The 19279-nt window shown below is 47.2% G+C and overlaps 4 non-coding genes across 4 annotated transcripts; 2 read left to right on the top strand and 2 right to left on the bottom strand.

Annotated features, from left to right (window-relative positions):
* The first annotated feature begins 568 nt into the window (after window positions 1-568).
* On the top strand, window positions 569-641 carry TRNAV-AAC (transfer RNA valine (anticodon AAC)). The gene has a single exon. It is a non-coding gene; the product is annotated as a tRNA-Val (tRNA).
* Window positions 642-7370: 6729 nt separating this feature from the next.
* On the bottom strand, window positions 7371-7452 carry TRNAS-GCU (transfer RNA serine (anticodon GCU)). Its single transcript has one exon. It is a non-coding gene; the product is annotated as a tRNA-Ser (tRNA).
* A 7526-nt stretch (window positions 7453-14978) lies between these two features.
* On the top strand, window positions 14979-15050 carry TRNAC-GCA (transfer RNA cysteine (anticodon GCA)). The gene has a single exon. It is a non-coding gene; the product is annotated as a tRNA-Cys (tRNA).
* Window positions 15051-17931: 2881 nt separating this feature from the next.
* Window positions 17932-18004, bottom strand: TRNAV-AAC (transfer RNA valine (anticodon AAC)). Its single transcript has one exon. It is a non-coding gene; the product is annotated as a tRNA-Val (tRNA).
* Window positions 18005-19279: the final 1275 nt, after the last annotated feature.

Below are 19279 nucleotides of genomic sequence, written 5' to 3'. Positions count from 1 at the left end.
CCCTTTTATAGAACTAGAAACTAGATCTGCTTTTCCCCCCGATTCATTGTATCAGGTTTCTCAGCTTTGGCTGCCCCGTTTGTCAACTCTGTGCAGGCAGGAAGCAGCCAAAGTGCTGATTTCCCAGCGCATTGGTTACGGGATCGTGGTGTTTGCACAGCATCTGCATGTCCATCTTTCACCTCCTTGTCCTCCTCAGTAAGCTGAACCCTTTCCCACAGATACTTCGATCAGAAACTGTAGTGACCCAAGGACCTGCAGGTTTCCCTCACTCATCTTTATTATACTGCATTTCAGTGTTTTGTATGGTTGTCACTGGAAGCTGTCAGGGAAATGTCCATGAAAAAGTAGAGTGGATATGAGCTTTGTTGGTTGTGAGATTTGTCTGTGTTTTGTGTCATTGTGAGATGTGCAAATTGGAGGTGCCCTTGCAGCATTTGTGATGATTGTCTGAGTTAAAACAGAAGTTCTTGGTGCCGTTTGCTTCCCTGTTCTTCAAAGTGACACCAGCTGATGTAGTGGCTACTGAGAGAGCCTTCAAAAAGGGCCCCAAAAGTGACAGTAACCGGTTTCTGTAGTGTAGTGGTTATCACATTTGCCTAACGCGCAAAAGGTCCCTGGTTCAAAACCAGGCAGAAACAGTGCTGCTTTCTCTCTTGTGGCTCCTGTTGTCTTCTTTCCATCCAACTCCTTTCTCAAATACATCCATAGCTTCTATGCTTTCTTCCTCGTTGTTTTTTTTCCTTTCATGAAACTTGAAGTTCAAAAGGAGAACGTTAGCCTGCATGTTGAGGGGCGGAATAGACCATCATTTGGGAGATTGCCAGCTACATATCAAATCTGAGCATAGAAGAATCCCAACCCTTTCTCCTGCCTAGTGACCTCCCAGCCAGCAGTGTTCCCCCTCGCTTTTGTTTATTTTGAGCTAACCACGAACAGCCTCGTGTACCCTTTCCATGTCGGAAAAATCTATTTCCTGATGACCACATTTCCCCTCCTTTCCTGGCTAGGCAGGGTTGTGATGTGAGGACTCAGAACATAATAATTGGAAATCGCTAGCGTAGTCACAGCGTAATCATTGTGGAGCTTAAACTTTGTTCTGTAATCCAGCTAATACCTGTTATCTGCCCATGTATTTTCTGTTCCTAGACCAAACACTGCCCTGTTGGATCCAAGTTCTCCGGAATTCTCAGCCGTTGTTTCTGGGGGGGATTGGCTCCAGGCCATTAACATGGATCGATATAAGGGTAACTTCACAGCTGCTGGCTGTACAACATCACTTTTCCCTTTCTAAATAACGTTTTTCCCATAATATTTTTTAACACTCCACAACTTGCTCATCTTCAAACCATGTTAACACAAGCTCTGAGCTACAAATTTCCTTCCTGTTCCCTTGATTTTTTTAGCACAGTAAATTGATATAAAAGAAACAGAAAACAAAACAATTTCCAATATTATACATTGAGGACAGGACTTTTTTTTTTTTTTAAGTTTTAATGCCATCTCGTTTTACTCTCTGGCCCGTTTTTATAAATCATCACAAATGCAGTAACGAGGAGTTACAGAAATATACAAGGAATGGATACAGTGTGACCCTGTCGATAGACAGAGAGCTGACTCCATCCGCAGCCTGAAACAATCTCTGTGACAATAAAGAGGGCTGGGAAGGATCTGACACGGAAGTACTTCTATGCCCAATGTAGAGCTGGCACTAATGTAGGAAGAAGTAGAGAAGCTACAGATCGCTGAAGGGGACAGTGAGCCCCTGAAGGGTTATGTTTCCCTCTCTTAGCTAGGCTAGAATAGAAGAGGAGAAAATTCTCTCTCACTCTCGGAGGATGATGGAAATGTCAATTTGTCCTCTCTTTCTGTTCCACTGAAGCTCAAAGACAGGAGGAGACATTTCCTGCCTAAGAGTCTTGAGAGAGCAAGGCTAGGGAGCAGGCAAAGCTAAGGGCCCCGTTACATGGAATCTAACTCCTATCAGCTCATGTGAGGTGCTATCAAAACCCCGCCCTGGGCTTCTAGGATAGAGTTAGGATTGGCTCCATGTGTTTTCCTGGAAGAGCCTCGAGGTAGGAGGAAGAAGAAGCAGAGAGGGTTGTGTCAAGGTTCCTCCCCCACTCTGAACGCTAGGGTACAGATGTGGGGACCTGCATGAAAACCTCCGAAGCTTATGTTTACCAGCTTAGGTCAAAACTTCCCCAAGGTACAAAATATTCCACCCTTTGTCCTTGGATTGGCCGCTACCACCACCAAACAAATACTGGTTACTGGGGAAGAGCTGTTTGGAAACATCTTTCCCCCCAAATACTTCCCAAAACCTTGCACCCCACTTCCTAGACAAGGTTTGGTAAAAAGCCTCACCAATTTGCATAGGTGACGGCAGACCCAAACCCTTGGATCTGAGAACAATGAAAAAGCATTCAGTTTTCTTACAAGAAGACTTTTAATAGAAATAGGAGTAAATAGAAGTAAAGAAATCCTCTCTGTAAAATCAGGATGGTAGATACCTTACAGGGTAATTAGATTCAAAACATAGAGAATCCCTCTAGGCAAAACCTTAAGTTACAAAAAAGAGACACAGACAGAAATACTTATTCTATTCAGCACAATTCTTTTCTCAGCCATTTAAAGAAATCATAATCTAATACATACCTAGCTAGATTACTTACTAAAAGTTCTAAGACGCCATTCCTGGTCTATCCCCGACAAAAGCAGCATATAGACAGACAGAGACCCTTTGTTTCTCTCCCTCCTCCCAGCTTTTGAAAGTATCTTGTCTCCTCATTGGTCATTTTGGTCAGGTGCCAGCGAGGTTTCAACACATATCTTCACTTGTTGTTCCCTCAACTGGTACTTCATCATGCTCAGATGGGTTTTGGATACTACATGAAACTCAAACGGCCTCAGAACAGAGCATAGGCATGTTCTGATTGTGGACCTTTCATACAAGTAGAGCTGTGCAAATCATTTATTTCCTTGCTTGCTAGCTAGCCTAACCTATATAATAATAATACTAATTAATAATCATCCAGGTTGACCCAAGATTAATTTTTTTCAGTTTTCTTGGTGAAACAAAATTTAAAAATATCATTTTTGGTCCACCAAAATATTTCAGGAAATAAAATATTCATCCAGAAACTATTCACCCAGCTCCATAGACTAGTCTTCAGAATTAAACAGCTGGAGAGAAGGATCAGTAGCCTCTTCCATTCCTGAAGTCTAGCTGCTGAAGGGTGGGATGGATCAGAAAATAACAATTGGAAATTTCTAAGCCAGCCTTTCAACACACACAACACCACTTTTCCCTTTTGAAATACCATTATTTCCTTAGCCCTTTTTCACATCAACCTCTTGTTCTTCTTCAAATGATGTTACCACACTAATTTCCTTACTGCGCCCTTAATATTTTTAAAAACAACAAGGAGTCCTTGTGGCACCTTAAAGACTAGCAAATTTATTTGGGCATAAAATTTTGTGGGCTATAACCCACTTCATCAGATGCATGGAGTGGAAAATACAGTAGGCAGGTATAAATACACAGCACATGAAAAGATGGGAGTTACCTTACAGAGTGTGTGTGGAGGGGGGTCAATGCTAACGAGTCCAATTCAGTTAGGGTGGATGTGGCCCATTTCCAATGGTTGACAAGGAGGTGTGAGTATCAACAGAGGGAAAATTATTTTTTGTAGTGACTTGGCCACTCCCAGTCTTTATTCAGGCCTAAGTTGACAGTGTAAAGTTTGCAAATTACTTCCAGCTCTGCAGTTTCTCATTGAACTCTGTTTTTGAAGGGTTTTTTGGTTAAAAATGGCCACTTTTAAGTCTGTTATTGAGTGTCCAGGGAGATTGAAGTGCTCTCCTACTGGTTTTTTAATGTTACAATTTTTAATGTCTGATTTGTGTCCATTTACTCTTTTGCATAGAGACTGTCTGGTTTGTCCATGGCAGAGGGGCATTGCTGGCACATGATGGTATCTCTCAGGGGGAGGGATAAGTCAGGGTTTGAGCATTGGCCTGCTAAACCCAGGGTTGTGACTTCACTCCTTGAGGGGACCATTTAGGGATCTGGGGCCAAAATTGGGGATGGGTCCTGCTTTGAGCAGGGGGTTGGACTAGATGACCTCCCTGAGGTCCCTTCCAACCCTGATATTCTATGATCATGTTGGTAGATGTGCAAGTGAACAAGCCCCTGATGGTGTGGCTGATGTGGTTAGGTCCTATGATGGTGTCCCTTGAATATGTGGAAATGTCAGTTTGTTCTCTCTTCCTGTGCTATCTAAGCTAAGAGGAAGAGACATTTCCTGCATAAGATTGTTGAGAGGCAAGAAAGTGCATTTCATTTTAGGCTCACCATACAAACAAAAAAGTACACTTAAGGTAGTAAGATCAAGCACCCAACATGGGGCTCAAACCCATGACCCTGAAACTAAGAGTCTCATGTTCTATCAACTGAGCTAGCCAGGCTGTCTGTAGCACTTCTTCAAAGGCACAGTCACAGTGTGAGTTGAGATTCCTTTTCTGACATTTGCCTTCTCTCTTCATTCCTTCACTCTCCAGCTAGCAAGCAGGGGCTATTACAAGGCTGTTAGATGCTGGTTTCTACATCAGAGAGCTGGGGTTGATTTACCAGCTGGTCAGAGAAACAAGCACGGGAGGGGGGAATTTAGTGTTCTCCCACCATGGGGAGATGCTCTTTGACTCACATAGTGGGGGAGAGTCAGAAAAAGCTTCTCAGCTCCCAGAGAGGGGGTAGACAAGTAGGTTCCCCCCAAGCCACACACACATTTTTGCAGGACATCAGACCTCCTGTGGAGAAGCTTCTCAAAGAATAGGTGGCCCGAGGAATGTCAGAGAAGGGAATCACAGTTTGCCTTACGAGGTAGGTGAGGGAAACCTGTAGGTCCTTAGACCCCTCCAGCATCTGATGAAACCGTTTGTGGGAAAGAGTCTGGGGTAGCCAGGCAGGACAAGGAGAGGACAGAAGGGCTTGCAACTGGTGTGCAATCCCCATGCTCCCAGTGGCCCAAAAGAAGCAGGGTTCAGCACTTTGTCAGCTTCCTGAGAGCGCAGCGCTGACAAAATGAGAGCTACACTAAGGGGCAGCTAAAGCCATGAGACCTGTGAAAATGAATCAGCCTCCCATCAGGTGGCATCAACTCCCCTCTCTGGGTTTCTATCCCAGAAATACTTTCAGCTCAATGATTTTTTCCCCTGAGAGAGGCTCCAGATTATAAACAGAAGAAGAAGCGGAGAGGAGTGCACTGGGGTCAATGAAAGCAGAGGAAAATTGCTCCTCTGGTGATTTCTTTGTTTTGCTCCTGTGATGGTGATGGAGGACCTGGAAGCATAATTTGAGATTGTGACACCCTGTCATCCATTTTTTGGGCTTGGTTTGTGACACTGAGCACAGGGGATCCTTCACTCTCTGTTCTTGTCCCTTCAGGGCAATGGAGACTGGAGCAGCGTCTGAGATGGTGAAGTAGGAGCCTGAGAAAGCCAAAGCTGGTTGTCAGAAAGAAATGGCGCTACCTGGTCTTTTAAGTGGTGGGCTCTGGTGTTTTAACAGCTGAGTCGTGGGTTCCATTCCCACAGGGCAATGAAAGTTTTTAAACAAAAATCTCCATTCACTCCGCATTTGAAATTGGGAGCAAAAGAGGGCTCCTTGTCCTTATCAACATGGGAGAGAATGGCTTTTTTCTTAGCAAATATTTTTAAAGGGCACTGACTCGAGCTGCAGATCTCATTTCATTTGTATTTACAATGGAATGATTCTTTCTAGTATAGACAGAAATTCTTCAGCTAGCCTTGGATTCCACAGGAATACTAGAAGCAATGGTGTCTAACTAATACCTGCCTTTTTTTCGGAGAATAGGAATATCTGAGTTTTCCATGGGCATTTCCCGTCCAGCACCTTGGGCCTCATCCAACAATATAGGAAACCGACATGCAGTCAAATACATGGAAAGTTTCTCAGCAAAGGGTTCACTGAACAGGCCAGGGGAAAAGTTTTGCCAGAACCCTTGGTTATAATATCCCACCCTGACCTTAAATGGAAAGCAAGGAGATGACTCTCAGAGCACACAACCAGAGTAGGTTGGGCACCCACTTACGACTCAAAACCACTGATTATGAGTCTCACGTTCTACATTGTCAATGTACTGCGCCCTTCTCCCTCCACCTGTATATTGAACAGCTAAGCCTGCCTCCCCTCAAGCCATGTCAAGTCTCTTCTGGATAAGGAGCATGGAATGTACCCAACTAGGTGGCCTGAATGCACAGCTTTGGAGGATCTTTGAATTCCCTCCAACTTCTACCATAAAATACTAAGCAGTTGGTTTTGTAATGTTACTGGAGAGTTTAAATCATAGAAACGATAGAAATGAGGCCGTTTCTCAGGTAGAAGACAACAATTGTGTCAGGAGGAAGCCCCATAGTTACCACTGTCATATAATGATGATATGGTTTGTACAACATGTGTCTTGTGAGGTATCATTGTAAAAGTTGTGATCTGTTGAACGTTAATACCTGGTTGGATGGTGTGTGCTATCCTTTTTGTCTGGGAAGTGATGAAGTTTTCCTCTGGGTGCGTTATTGAAATATGTTCTGAGGTTGGGAAGTGCCCACCATCAGCCTTTCAGGTGCAACAATGGAAAAGCTAGGCTCGCTGCTGGCCCATTAAAGGTATCCACACTCGCAAGGTCTATCCCAGGAACCGTGTATAATGCAGACTTCTCCAAGATAGCACAGAGACAATGGACACTGCTTGACTCAAATCCTAGCAAAGGAGCTTTCTAGAAAGTTGGAAGAAACTATAAAAGAGAGGAAGAGACATCATGACTTGGCCTCGCTCCCCCACAACTCAACACCTGGAAACACATCAGGAGGACAAAGACTGAACTGAAATAATTCAGAGATCAGAAGAGAATAATAATAATTCACTCAAATCAAAGTCCCCAAACAGACTAGTATTGGTTTTTCAGAAGAAAATTTTCAATTTGGGGGATTTTGTTTTCCCAGTCAGACCTTGCAAAGGGAAACAGAGAGAAAATGTTTGAGTTGCCTCCTTCAGAACAGCTTGGCCTGGACACTCTAGCTGTGGGTCACTGTCGTGGCCTTGCTGTGGACGGGGGCATTTTAATAATTTGGGGAGGTCTCAGGGTGTTTGGGGGAGATTATGAGGATATTACCTTTTGAGATAAGATATAGAGAGCTAGACAATTCTTTCAGCACCACATTTCATTTGAAGCGGGGGATCTGAGTTCCTGAGAAGGTTTTTGTTTGCAGGAAGCACCATGGTTTGGTCTGTCATTGTACCAAAGGGGGATATGGTTGTTTGTAAAGGAAGAGAGAAGACTGAACGCCTTCGATGAGGATGGGATTCGAACCCATGCGTGCAGAGCACAATGGATTAGCAGTCCATCACCTTAACCACTCGGCCACCTCATCTGCGCTGTCAGAGAAAGGAGAGGAGGAGAAATCTAAGGCCAGCAGAAATAGGGCCAATAAGGAGTTTTTAAATACTAAGCGTAAGCAGGGTCTGAATGAGCTCCCCCCTCACATCTAGTGAGGAGCTGGGAGGAAAGACTTCAGGAACAGACCGTTTGTATAGACACGCCTACTCTGCCTAGGTACACAGCATGATGGAGCCGCTTTGCCAGAATGACCCGTTTTGGCTGGTGTCAGGTTACAAATCACTTTAGCATTCAGTGAAATGAAATGTTATTATCCTTCCTGTATGAGTGAAGGGCAGAAGAACATACCTCGTCCATCCTGATGGAGGGGCTAGATGGGTGAGGATTACTTTTCATTGGACTGCATAGAAGTGATTGAGGACTTCACCTAAACCAGTGGTCCCCAAACTTGTGCCCTCTTATCCGTGTCTGCGGCCCCTCGGAAGCTGCAGTCGAGAACCAGGGCTGGGAGTGGGGCTCTTGTTTCCTGGGAAGTGGGGTGCGGACGGGGGTAAGGGCGACGAGGCTGGGCCAGAACCCAGGGGCCCAGGCTGAGGGTAGGGTTGGGGAATAGAATATCAGGGTTGGAAGGGACCTCAGGAGGTCATCTAGTCCAACCCCCTGGTCAAAACAGGACCAATCCCCAATTAAATCATTCCAGCCAGGGCTTTGTCAAGCCTGACCTTAAAAACTTCTAAGGAAGGAGATTCTACCACCTCCCTAGGTAACGCATTCCAGTGTTTCACCACCCTCCTAGTGAAAAAGTTTTTCCTAATATCCAACCTAAACCTCCCTCACTGCAACTTGAGACCATTGCTCCTTGTCCTGTCATCTTCTACCACTGAGAATAGTCTAGAACCATCCTCTTTGGAACCACCTCTCAGGTAGTTGAAAGCAGCTATGATATCCCCCCTCATTCTTCTCTTCTGCAGACTAAACAATCCCAGTTCCCTCAGCCTCTCCTCATAAGTCATGTGTTCCAGTCCCCTAATCATCTTTGTTGCCCTTCGCTGGACTCTCTCCAATTTATCCACATCCTTCTTGTAGTGTGGGGCCCAAAACTGGACACAGTACTCCAGATGAGGCCTCACCAATGTGGAATAGAGGGGAACGATCATGTCCCTCAATCTGCTGGCTATGCCCCTACTTATACATCCCAAAATGCCATTGGCCTTCTTGGCAACAAGGGCACACTGTTGACTCATATCCAGCTTCTCGTCCACTGTCACTCCTAGGTCCTTTTCCGCAGAACTGCTGCCTAGCCATTCGGTCCCTAGTCTGTAGCGGTGCATTGGATTCTTCTGTCCTAAGTGCAGGACCCTGCATTTATCCTTGTTGAACCTCATCAGATGTCTTTTGGCCCAATCCTCCAATTTGTCTAGGTCCCTCTGTATCCTATCCCTACCTGCCACCGTATCTACCATTCCTCCTAGTTTAGTATCATCAGCAAATTTGCTAAGAGTGCAATCCACACCATCCTCCAGATCATTTATGAAGATATTGAACAAAACCGGCCCCAGGACCGAGCCTTGGGGCACTCCACTTGATACCGCCTGCTAACTAGACATGGAGCCATTGATCACTACCCGTTGAGCCCAACAATCTAGCCAACTTTCTACCCACCTTATAGTGCATTCATCCAGCCCATACTTCTTTAACTTGCTGATAAGAATACTGTGGGAGACCGTGTCAAAAGCTTTCCTAAAATCAAGAAACAATACATCACTGCTTGCCCTTCATCCACAGAACCAGTAATCTCATCATAGAAGGTGATTAGATTAGTCAGGCATGACCTTCCCTTGGTGAATCAATGCTGACTGTTCCTGATCACTTTCCTCTCGTCTAAGTGTTTCAGGATAGATTCCTTGAGGACCTGCTCCATGATTTTTTTGGGGACTGAGGTGAGGCTGACTGGCCTGTAGTTCCCATTATCCTCCTTCTTCCCTATTTTAAAGATTGACACTATATTAGCCTTTTTCCAGTCATCCGGGACTTCCCCCGTTCGCCACGAGTTTTCAAAGATAATGGCCAATGGCTCTGCAATCACAGCCGCCAATTCCTTTTGCACTCTCAGATGCAACTCGTCCAGCCCCATGGACTTATGCACGTCCAGCTTTTCTAAATAGTCCCTAACCACCTCTTTCTCCACAGAGGGCTGGCCACCTACTCCCCATGCTGTGTTGCCCAGCGCAGCAGTCTGGGAGCTGACCTTGTTCGTGAAGACAGAGGCAAAGAAAGCATTGAGTACATTAGCTTTTTCCACATCCTCTGTCACTAGGTTGCCTCCCTCATTCAGTAAGGGGCCCACACTTTCCTTGGCTTACTTCTTGTTGCCAACATACCTGAAGAAACCCTTCTTGTTACTCTTAACATCTCTTGCTAGCTGCAGCTCCAGGTGTGATTTGGCCCTCCTGATTTCCTTCCTACATGCCCGAGCAATATTTTTATACTCTTCCCTGGTCCTCTGTCCAATCTTCCACTTCTTGTAAGCTTCTTTTTTACATTTAAGATCCGCAAGGATTTCACCGTTAAGCTAAGCTGATCGCCTGCCATATTTATTATTCTTTCGACACATCGGGATTGTTTGTCCCTGTAACCTCAATAGGGATTCCTTGAAATACAGCCAGCTCTCCTGGACTCCTTTCCCCCTCATGTTATTCCCCCAGGGGATCCTACCCATCAGTTCCCTGAGGGAGTTGAAGTCTCCTTTCCTGAAGTCCAGGGTCCATATTCTGCTGCTTACCTTTCTTCCCTGTGTCAGGATCCTGAACTCGACCAACTCATGGTCACTGCCTCCCAGATTCCCATCCACTTTTGCTTCCCCGACTAATTCTTCCCGGTTTGTGAGCAGCAGGTCAAGAAAAGCTCCCCCCCTAGTTGGCTCCTCCAGCACTTGCACCAGGAAATTGTCCCCTAGGCTTTCCAAAAACTTCCTGGATTATCTGTGCACCGCTATATTGCTCTCCCAGCAGATATCAGGATGATTAAAGTCTCCCATGAGAACCAGGGCGTGCGATCTAGTAGCTTCTGCGAGTTGCCGGAAGAAAGCCTCGTCCAACTCATCCCCTGGTCCGGTGGTCTATAGCAGACTCCCACCATGACATCACCCTTGTTGCTCACACTTCTAAACTTAATCCAGAGACACTCAGGTTTTTCTGCAGTTTCATACCGGAGCTCTGAGCTGTCATACTGCTCCCTTACATACAGTGCTACTCCCCCACCTTTTCTGCCCTGCCTGTCCTTGCTGAACAGTTTATAACCATCCATGACAGTACTCCAGTCATGTGAGTTATCCCACCAAGTCTCTGTTATTCCAATGATGTCATAATTCCTTGACATCACCAGGACCTCCAGTTCTCCCTGCTTGTTTCCAAGGCTTTGTGCATTTGTATATATGTACTTGAGATAACCTTCTGATCGCCCCTCATTCTCAGTATGAGGTAGGAGCCATCCCCTCACAGACGTTCCTGCCTGTGCTTCCTCCTGGTATCCCATTTGCCCACTTACCTCAGGGCTTTGGTCTCCTTCCCCTGGTGAACCTAGTTTAAAGCCCTCCTCACTAGGTTAGCCAGCCTGCTGGCAAAGATGCTCTTCCCTCTCTTCGTTAGGTGGAGCCCGTCTCTGCCCAGCACCCGTCTCTGCCCAGTTCCTTCATGGAACATCATCCCATGGTCAAAGAATCCAAAGCCTTCTCTCCGACACCACCTGCTTAGCCATTCGTTGACTTCCACGATTCGACGGTCTCTACCCGGGCCTTTGCCTTCCACAGGGAGGATGGACGAGAAGACCACTTGCGCCTCAAACTCCTTTATCCTTCTTTCCAAAGCCACGTAGTCCGCAGTGATCCACTCAAGGTCATTCTTGGCAGTATCATTGGTGCCCATCTGGAGAAGCAGGAAGGGGTAGCGATCCGAGGGCTTGATGAGTCTCGGCAGTCTCTCCGTCACATCACGAATCTGAAGAGCAGGGGCAGAGTGGAGCTGAGTGGTGCTCCCTCCCTGCCCTCCATGGGGGCTGGCTCAGGCCCTGAGGTGCCCCCATGAACATTCCTCTGTGCCTCCCTAGGAGGCATACCCCACATTTTGGGGACCACTGACCCAACTCGCTAAGCAGAGACGAGTGATGCCAAAGCCCAGGGAAAGGTAGAAGAAGTGCAGGGACCCCGGCACTGGAACCATGGCCCTGCCCCCCCCTTCTGCCTGAAGCCCCACCCTCTTCACGCCTTCCACCCATGGCCCCATCAACTACGTCATCTCTGTTCCACCCCTTCCCCCACTGCCCCACCCTGCTCGCTCCTTAACCCCCCCGTGGCCCTGAGACCAGAGAAGCTCTGTGCCCTGGCTGCAGTCCCCCGGCCATAGCAGGGAGCGAGAGCACCTCCAGCCCTGGGGCCGACATAGGAGAGACTTCTCCAGGGGGCCTAATTTGGCCAGGGGCCCTAATCATGGGCCCCATTGGCCACTGCCCCCTTGGCAACACAGCTTTGGGGAGGCTGTGCACTCTGCCAGCGTAGTGTCAGAAACTGCTTCCTGGGGGGGGGCTCCCAGATTTCTCCCTGCTTCTTCCCAGCTCAGCCCCTCCCACAATGTTCCTCCGTGGCCCCATAGAGGCTTGCGGGGGAGCGAGGAGCAACGCGAAGTGTTCCATGCATCCTGGTCACTTTCCCCACCTGGGCTGTGCTCAGAGGCGAGCATCAGAAGCTGCTTCTCTCTGCCCTCCCCTTATACAGCCCAGGGGAGGAAAGTGACCTGGGTGCAGGGAGCTCAGAAGTCACTCCTCACCCCCCTCAAGCCCCGCAGCCCCTAGGGGTGCCCGGAAGAGCAGCATTCCAGAGAGAAGAAGGCAGCAATGCCAGCTGCCCCATGCACACAGGTCAGTTTCCCCACATGGGTGCAGGAGGGGTACAGCAATTAGGGGTGAAGGGGGTGCAGGAGGGGAGTATGGGAATTAAGAGCAAAGAGGACGCAGTGTAGGGGTTAGGGCACAGGAGGGGGCAGGGGTTGGGGTGAAGGAGGTGCAAGGGTTAGGACTGCAGGAACTAGGGGCAAAGGGGGAGTGGGGAGCCCACAGGGGCCTGGGGCAATGGGTGTGCCAAAGTACAAGTTTTGCCCAGGGTGCCATTTTCCCTAAGGCTGGTCCTGGGGAGGAGTTTTCCCATTGGTAACATTTCTTGCTGGGAGGGGGAAGAAGAGAAAAGAGGTGTTTTCTCGCTCTCTTTCCTCTCCATTTTTTCCCATTCCTTCAGTTCCAGAATTCTCCCTTGTATTTCAGACTGGGATTAAAGGCAGCTCCAGACTTTCCCTCTCTCCCTTCTGGGAAATCAAGTTCAAGTTTTTACAAGGAGCTAAAGAAGCCTCAATTCCGCATCTGAATTAATGTCACATTTCTCACTACTTGACAGAAAGAAATGTCATGTCAATCCCAGGTGAGTCCACTCCAGTCATGCCGTAGGGCATTGCGTCACCACGTGAGCATTTCACTTCCCTCCTCAGTTTCACCCAGAGACACAATTTCCTTTGCACAGATCCATGAACAGCAAAACCTTTCTGTGTCTCTAGTCTGAGCGAGGGCATTCAATTGCATTGAAACCTTCTCTCCTGCAATGGCAACTTTCGGACAGAGGGGACGTGGCCACCTTCAGCCCTGACAGTGAGATATTCCCTCTCCTCTTTCTTCATGCTGCTGCTGTTATTCCATGAAACATGACGATGGAATAAAAAGCTAGGTTTACTCCAGGCTGAGGAAAAAAAAGAACTCCCCAAAAAATCTCAGTGACCTAAAGAAAACCCGCCCCTGCTATTGGAGATACAACAGGAAAAGGGACTGTCTGAATTGTCAAAGCAGGAACTGAACAATCTACAGCAAAATCATTAACCACAAACACACTCTAACCATGCTCCAGCCAGTAGGGAAATGGGCAGAAATTCTCGCTGTTCAGCCATGGCCACACTTACAGAACTGCACAGCAGTGAGTGTGCTGGGTAAGCTGGTCTGAGCAAACAATTGGAAATGACCTTTCGATGAGAACAGAACCATAGTGTAGAAAAGCCCCTGTATTAAGTGGTTGTGGCTGAGTGCTTAGGGAACTGGCCTAGGAAACCATGGGGGTCTTTCTGTGGAGGTTTGGTTCTTGCCAACTAGGGAAGGCTGTGTGTGGTGTCTTCATGGCTGTACCTTCAGTGCCTGAGCACCCAGGGAGCCAAGTCTCGCCTTCCTCTCAGGCCAAGGACAAGTCTACATTTCAAACATTGAGTCTACACTGCTGCAGCTCGGTAATGAAGATGCTCTGTGCCAGGGTTTCTCAAACTTCATTTCACTGCAACCCCCTGCTGCCAAAGAAACTTACTACATAACCCCGGGAAGGGGGACCAAACACCAAGCCCCTCCACACTGGGCCGGGGGGAGCTAAAGCTGAAGCCCAAGCCCTGCCCCACTGGGGGGAGGGCAAAAGCAAAGCTTGAGGGCTTCAGCCCTGGGTGGCGGGTAATCAGACTTTTGGCTTCAGACCCAAGCCCCAACAAGTCTAACGCCAGCCCTGGTGACCCCATTAAAACAGGGTCACGACCCACCTTGGGATCTTGTCCCACAGTTTGAAAACCACTGCTCTGTGCTGATGGGCGTTACGAATTACACCTGATAGGACACGCACACAACTGCTACAAATTACACCTGATAGGACACGCACAGTTCGAATCTAGGCTGAGGCACATAAACAAATTCCACAACTGCAGAGTTCCCAAAAAACACCAAGTTTATTACGCTGAAGTGTGGTGCCTGGAGGGGACCCCGAATACAGATTGTACAAAGGTTATATACTTTTTAGCAAAGCATGTTGCCCTCGTACATCGGAAACTTTCGCCAATAAACAAACCTTTTTCTTATCTACCACCTATCCCTGCTTGGTGCATTCCTCGTGCTAAACTAGTATGTTAATTACACAGCATGGTCCTAAAGCCATGCATCAGTAACTTTTGTTATCAGGATGGGAGGCCTCACATCAAAGGCCAGGAGATAGGGAGTTAGGGACAGACAAAGAACAGATACCAGGAGTCAAGACAGGCTGGAGACAAGGAAGAGGATTTTCACAGGAATGCAGTATCTAAGGAACACTCCTCGTGGTGCATGATGTGCTTGCTTTTAGACAATGGTGGGCCCCAAACCAAAATGGAGTCACATGTGCTAACTTTTCCTTAACATGGGAGAGAGTTTTCCTGTCAGTGTAGTTAATTCACTTCCCCAGAAGGTGGGAGCAATGTCAGTGGTAGAAGCTATGTCATTGGGTGTGCAAGTTGTGGTGTTTACCACATTTATGAAGTTTAATCAAACCCCATTATTAAAACCACCTATGGTCTGGGAGTAGAAAAGGAGCTCGCTGAAGCAGGGTTTGTCCTTCAAAGTGGGGATTGGTCCTGCTTTGAGCAGGGGGTTGGACTAGTTGACCTCCTGAGGTCTCTTCCAACCGTGATATTCTATGATTCTATGAAAGTCCTGGAGATCATGACTCCAGCCCACTGTTGTTATGGGGGTATAGCTCAGTGGTAGAGTGTTTGACTGCAAATCAAGTGGTCTGTGGTTCAAATTCAAGTGCCCTCCTATAAGCGCTTTTTTTTAAAAAAAAAGGAAAACATTTTCATTTCCATTCTCCATTATGTTCATGAATTCCACTGGTTGAGGATTCTTGAAATGACTGTAAACCCTCAATGTTTCACTGTGCATAAAAACATAGCAAACCTGGCTATCAACTGAAATCATTCCAGTCTTCTGTGTCTAGTTTATGTTTTCATAAATTAAACAAAGGTATAATATGAATACACATTTGCAGATCCGTGTTCTCCAGGGGCTATTGTTAGGATATAGATATTCAGGCCTGTCTGTAAAGGCCTGTACTCTAAGAATTTAGGTGTATTCTTATCACTTGGCTAGTTCTAGAGGTATAAAAGAAAGAATCAGAATCACTGTCTGCCGGTGTAAGGGCCTTCTCTTACTGTGACAGTCTGAGGCCCTGTGCTTAGGGCTAAGGCCTTTGGCTAAGCAGCAGAGGCAGCCATAAGCTGGGAAGTGAACGGTCACCTCCTCAGATTCCAACCTAGTCACATCGAAATCAGGTGCTATTGGGCTGATAGTAATACAATCCTGTCCTGATAATGCCTATTACCTCCAGAGAAAGGGAAGTGCCTAGAAAATGTAAAAGGAAACTTAGTTTGATAGCATCCTGTCTGGCAAGAACTCACTTATCAATAGCTGGGATGTGCAATCCTCATTTCTGTCTTTGTTCTATCACTGTAGTCTCCATTTCCCTATTGTTTGTCTGTATCATCTCTGTCTAGTTCTGTGATTGTTTCTGTCCGCTGTATAATTAATTTTGCTGGGTGTAAACTAATTAAGGTGGTGGGATATAATTGGTTAAATAATCATGTTACAATATGTTAGGATTGGTTAGTTAAATTTCAGGAAAATGATTGGTTGAGGTACAGCTAAGCCGAACTCCCGGGTGGGGAAATTGGAATCATATTTAGCTAAAGGGGGAAATGGGAACAGGGACACAGGTGTAAGGCTCTGTGGTGTCAGAACTGGGAAGGGGGACACTAAGGAAGGAAACTGGAATCATGCTTGCTGGAAGTACATCCCAATAAACATCGAATTGTTTGCACCTTTGGACTTCGGGTATTGTTGCTCTCTGTTTATGCAAGAAGGACCAGGGAAGGAAGTGGGGGAAGGAATAAGCCCCCTAACAGCTATGCTGTGCAGAAGAACAAGAACCACATCCAGTTGGGGTTCAGGAGTCTGATGAGCAAAGGCAACTTGGTGCAGGCTAAAGTCACCAGCACCTGGGCTCCTTCACATTCAACCAGCAGCTAGGACAAGGACATGGCATGAGAAGAAGACAGTGGCTCTGAGCAGGAATATAGCCACCAAGAAGCTGGCTAAAGCTGCCAAGATCCCCAGGAAGGCCACCATGCCCATGTCTAGGAATAATCATCAGAATACGGTGACTGCAGGGGGGACCAAAAAGGCAGAGAATAGCCCTCAAAAGGTGTAATCTGCCAAGCCCCAGAAGGTGGTCAAGATCCCACCTAAAATCAAGACTGGAGAGCCAACTTCATAGCACCCAAAGCCAGGGCTAAGAAGGTGCACTGAGAAAGAAGTGAAGAGATTTCTATTGGGATGACTCCTGCTCCCCTAATGGCTCTTTTATGAATCACCATGGACCACCCAGAGAGATGAAAGTCCTGCAGAACAAACAGCCCCATGGATAGTATCATGAAGTGGTGGCAGTGGGGGGAAGGGTTTCTCTTCCAGAGGGGAAGTGCTGTGTTTTGTGTAACACCTCCCAGGTGTGTGATGCACTGACAGGGCAGCTGCCTAGAGCTCCCACATGAGCTCATTCTCTTTGACCTGCTTCTCTTGTTATTTCAGAACCAGCACAAGTGGGAGTGTGTCCCTGTCACTTCACCAGCTATAGAACAGGCTCTGTCTGCATCCCATCTTTGATTAATCCCACTTTTTAATGTATTCCTATTGTGATACTTTCCCAGTTCTCTGCCTCATTCTAACATTCTGGTCAGAGATTGACTATGGGGAGGAATGGACTAGTTTGCATGACATTTGGTAAGTTGCCATAGTACGTGATTGAAAACTCTGCTGGAGGTGGGCAAGAGCCTGTTACAAACATAAAATAGCTAAGCTTTACCAAACGTACCTGTTACACATTCAAACCTTCCTGTATACACACAATAGAAATCAACAGCCTCTGGAACAACTCTGACATCATAATAAAAAAGGCTAACAAAGAATGTGCTGTAGTCATCATGACTAAGTTGGAATATGAACAAGAGGCTGCTAGGCAGCTCTCTAACTCCACATTCTACAAGCCATTATCCTCTGATCCCCCTGAGGATTACCAGAAGAAACGACACCATCTGCTCAAGAAACTCCAGGCTTATTCACCCTGTATATTGGCACAGCAGTAAAGGCCAGAAAGGAGCAGCGGTTCTCACTGCAACATGTCCACCCCCTTTCACAGGCAATTCCCAGGCCCACCACAGCACACTATCCTGATGAGAAAGGATCCCACTCAGGAGGCAGGCACAGGATTCTACCTCCCAGCAGCCAACCGCACCGCCCCTGGCTTTGGTAGAACGAACGGTGACGCTCTGCTAACCCCACTGAGGCACTTAGTTTCTGCCCTGCCTTCCTCAGCATGACTTTCCTCTTTTGCCCAATTCCTGCCTCACTCCCTCCTTTGGCAAGTCACGCAAAGGAGGGCAGCCGGAAGAGCCGGCCTCCATAGGCCAATGTCCAAGGGCAGAGGAGGCCAAGCCACAAGGCTCCAAAAGGTGACTGGCCTAGACCCTCTAGATTTCTCAGCTCACTTCACCACCCTCTGTCGTGTGGGGGTCGGGGTTACCCCAGGGACAGGCCAGTGGTAGAATTTGGAGCGCCTTGCTGGAGAGCTAGAAAAAGTAAACCATCATGTTTCTGCCTGGTTTCGAACCAGGGGCCTTTGGCGTGTTAGGCAAACATGATAACCACTACACTACAGAAACTCTGTCACAGAGCTCTGCCCCTCCCTTCACATTCCATCCACTTGGCTGGCTCTCACCCTGGCACACACTGATGGGCAGACCTGGAGAAAGTGGTGGCAGCCCTTCGGTAGGTCAGCTGGGAGAGCAAAGGACTGGAGCCGGCGCTCAGGAAGTTGTCTTTATGTCTCCCTTGTGACTCCAGCTTGAAGGAGAGCTTCTTTTTCTTCCCCTTGCCGAGAAAGAGCATGAAAAGAAAGAAAGCTCAGGTGGGCCACCTGGGTGCACAAGCCCACGCTGTCTTTTACTACTGGGGAACCCAAAATGCGGGACTCATGGCGGGTAAAGGCACCGCTGCACTTCCAGAAAACAGTCCACCCCCGCATACAAAGGGACAAAATAACATGCCGAAGCCTGGGATTGAAGCAGGGACCTTTAAATCTTCAGTCTAATGCGCTCCTGGCTGAGCTACTTTGAGAGTCACTAGGTTTCTCTTTGGCCTGCTGTTTCTCTGTCTGGGATGTTTTTGTCAGCCATGGCACACAAAAAGGACCTCACTGTGAGTGGCCCACGAAGGCAAGATGAATTTTTGCCTGCCTTGCTCAGCTTGACTTGCTTCCTCACCCCATTCCTGCCTTCGTTCCTGGGTTACCTGGTGGCTGAAGGCGACTGGGGCCTAGTGGCACGGGGAGGAAGTTGGCAGCTGAACCCTTCTGGCAAGAATCCTGCTGCCACTTGGCACCCCACCCTGTATTCCCGGCTTTACCTACTGGCCACCAGGGACTTGGTGCCCAGCAGCACAGAGGAAGGAGGTGGACAGAGCTACCCTCGCCTTGAAGCTCAGGCTCATTAAAACATATGTTCAGTCTATGATGGCCAATGAGAGACCGACATCACTTGTTATTTTATCACTTGAAAATGCCATTGGCCAGTCTTTGGATCTCTCTAATGCTGCGCTTCAGTTCATGAGGACAAAGTCGAGAAAGTGACCTTTGAACTAAAGGACTCGGGTTAACAGTCTAACGCTGTTTTTCACTGTAACACTAGTTAAGACTGGTCCACCCTGTGTTGGTGGCCATTCAATTTCTAGATGTTAGTACATTTCAGTTACTGTTAAAATTAGAAAAATTCTATATGCTTAAAGGAAATAAACTTTTGTATTTGATTATTTCTGGCATAAATAAAAACAGATGTACAGATCCTAGCCTGCAAATGTATCACCTTATATGACAGAGAAAATCATGCATACAAATTCTGCATCAAAATCATGAAATGAGTTGCAAATGCAATAGAAATAAA

Source organism: Lepidochelys kempii, chromosome 28 (genome assembly GCF_965140265.1).
Source record: "Lepidochelys kempii isolate rLepKem1 chromosome 28, rLepKem1.hap2, whole genome shotgun sequence".
Classification (NCBI taxonomy): Eukaryota; Metazoa; Chordata; order Testudines; family Cheloniidae; genus Lepidochelys; species Lepidochelys kempii.
Note: the sequence above shows the minus strand (reverse complement) of the source record. Positions and strands in the feature narration are given on the sequence as shown.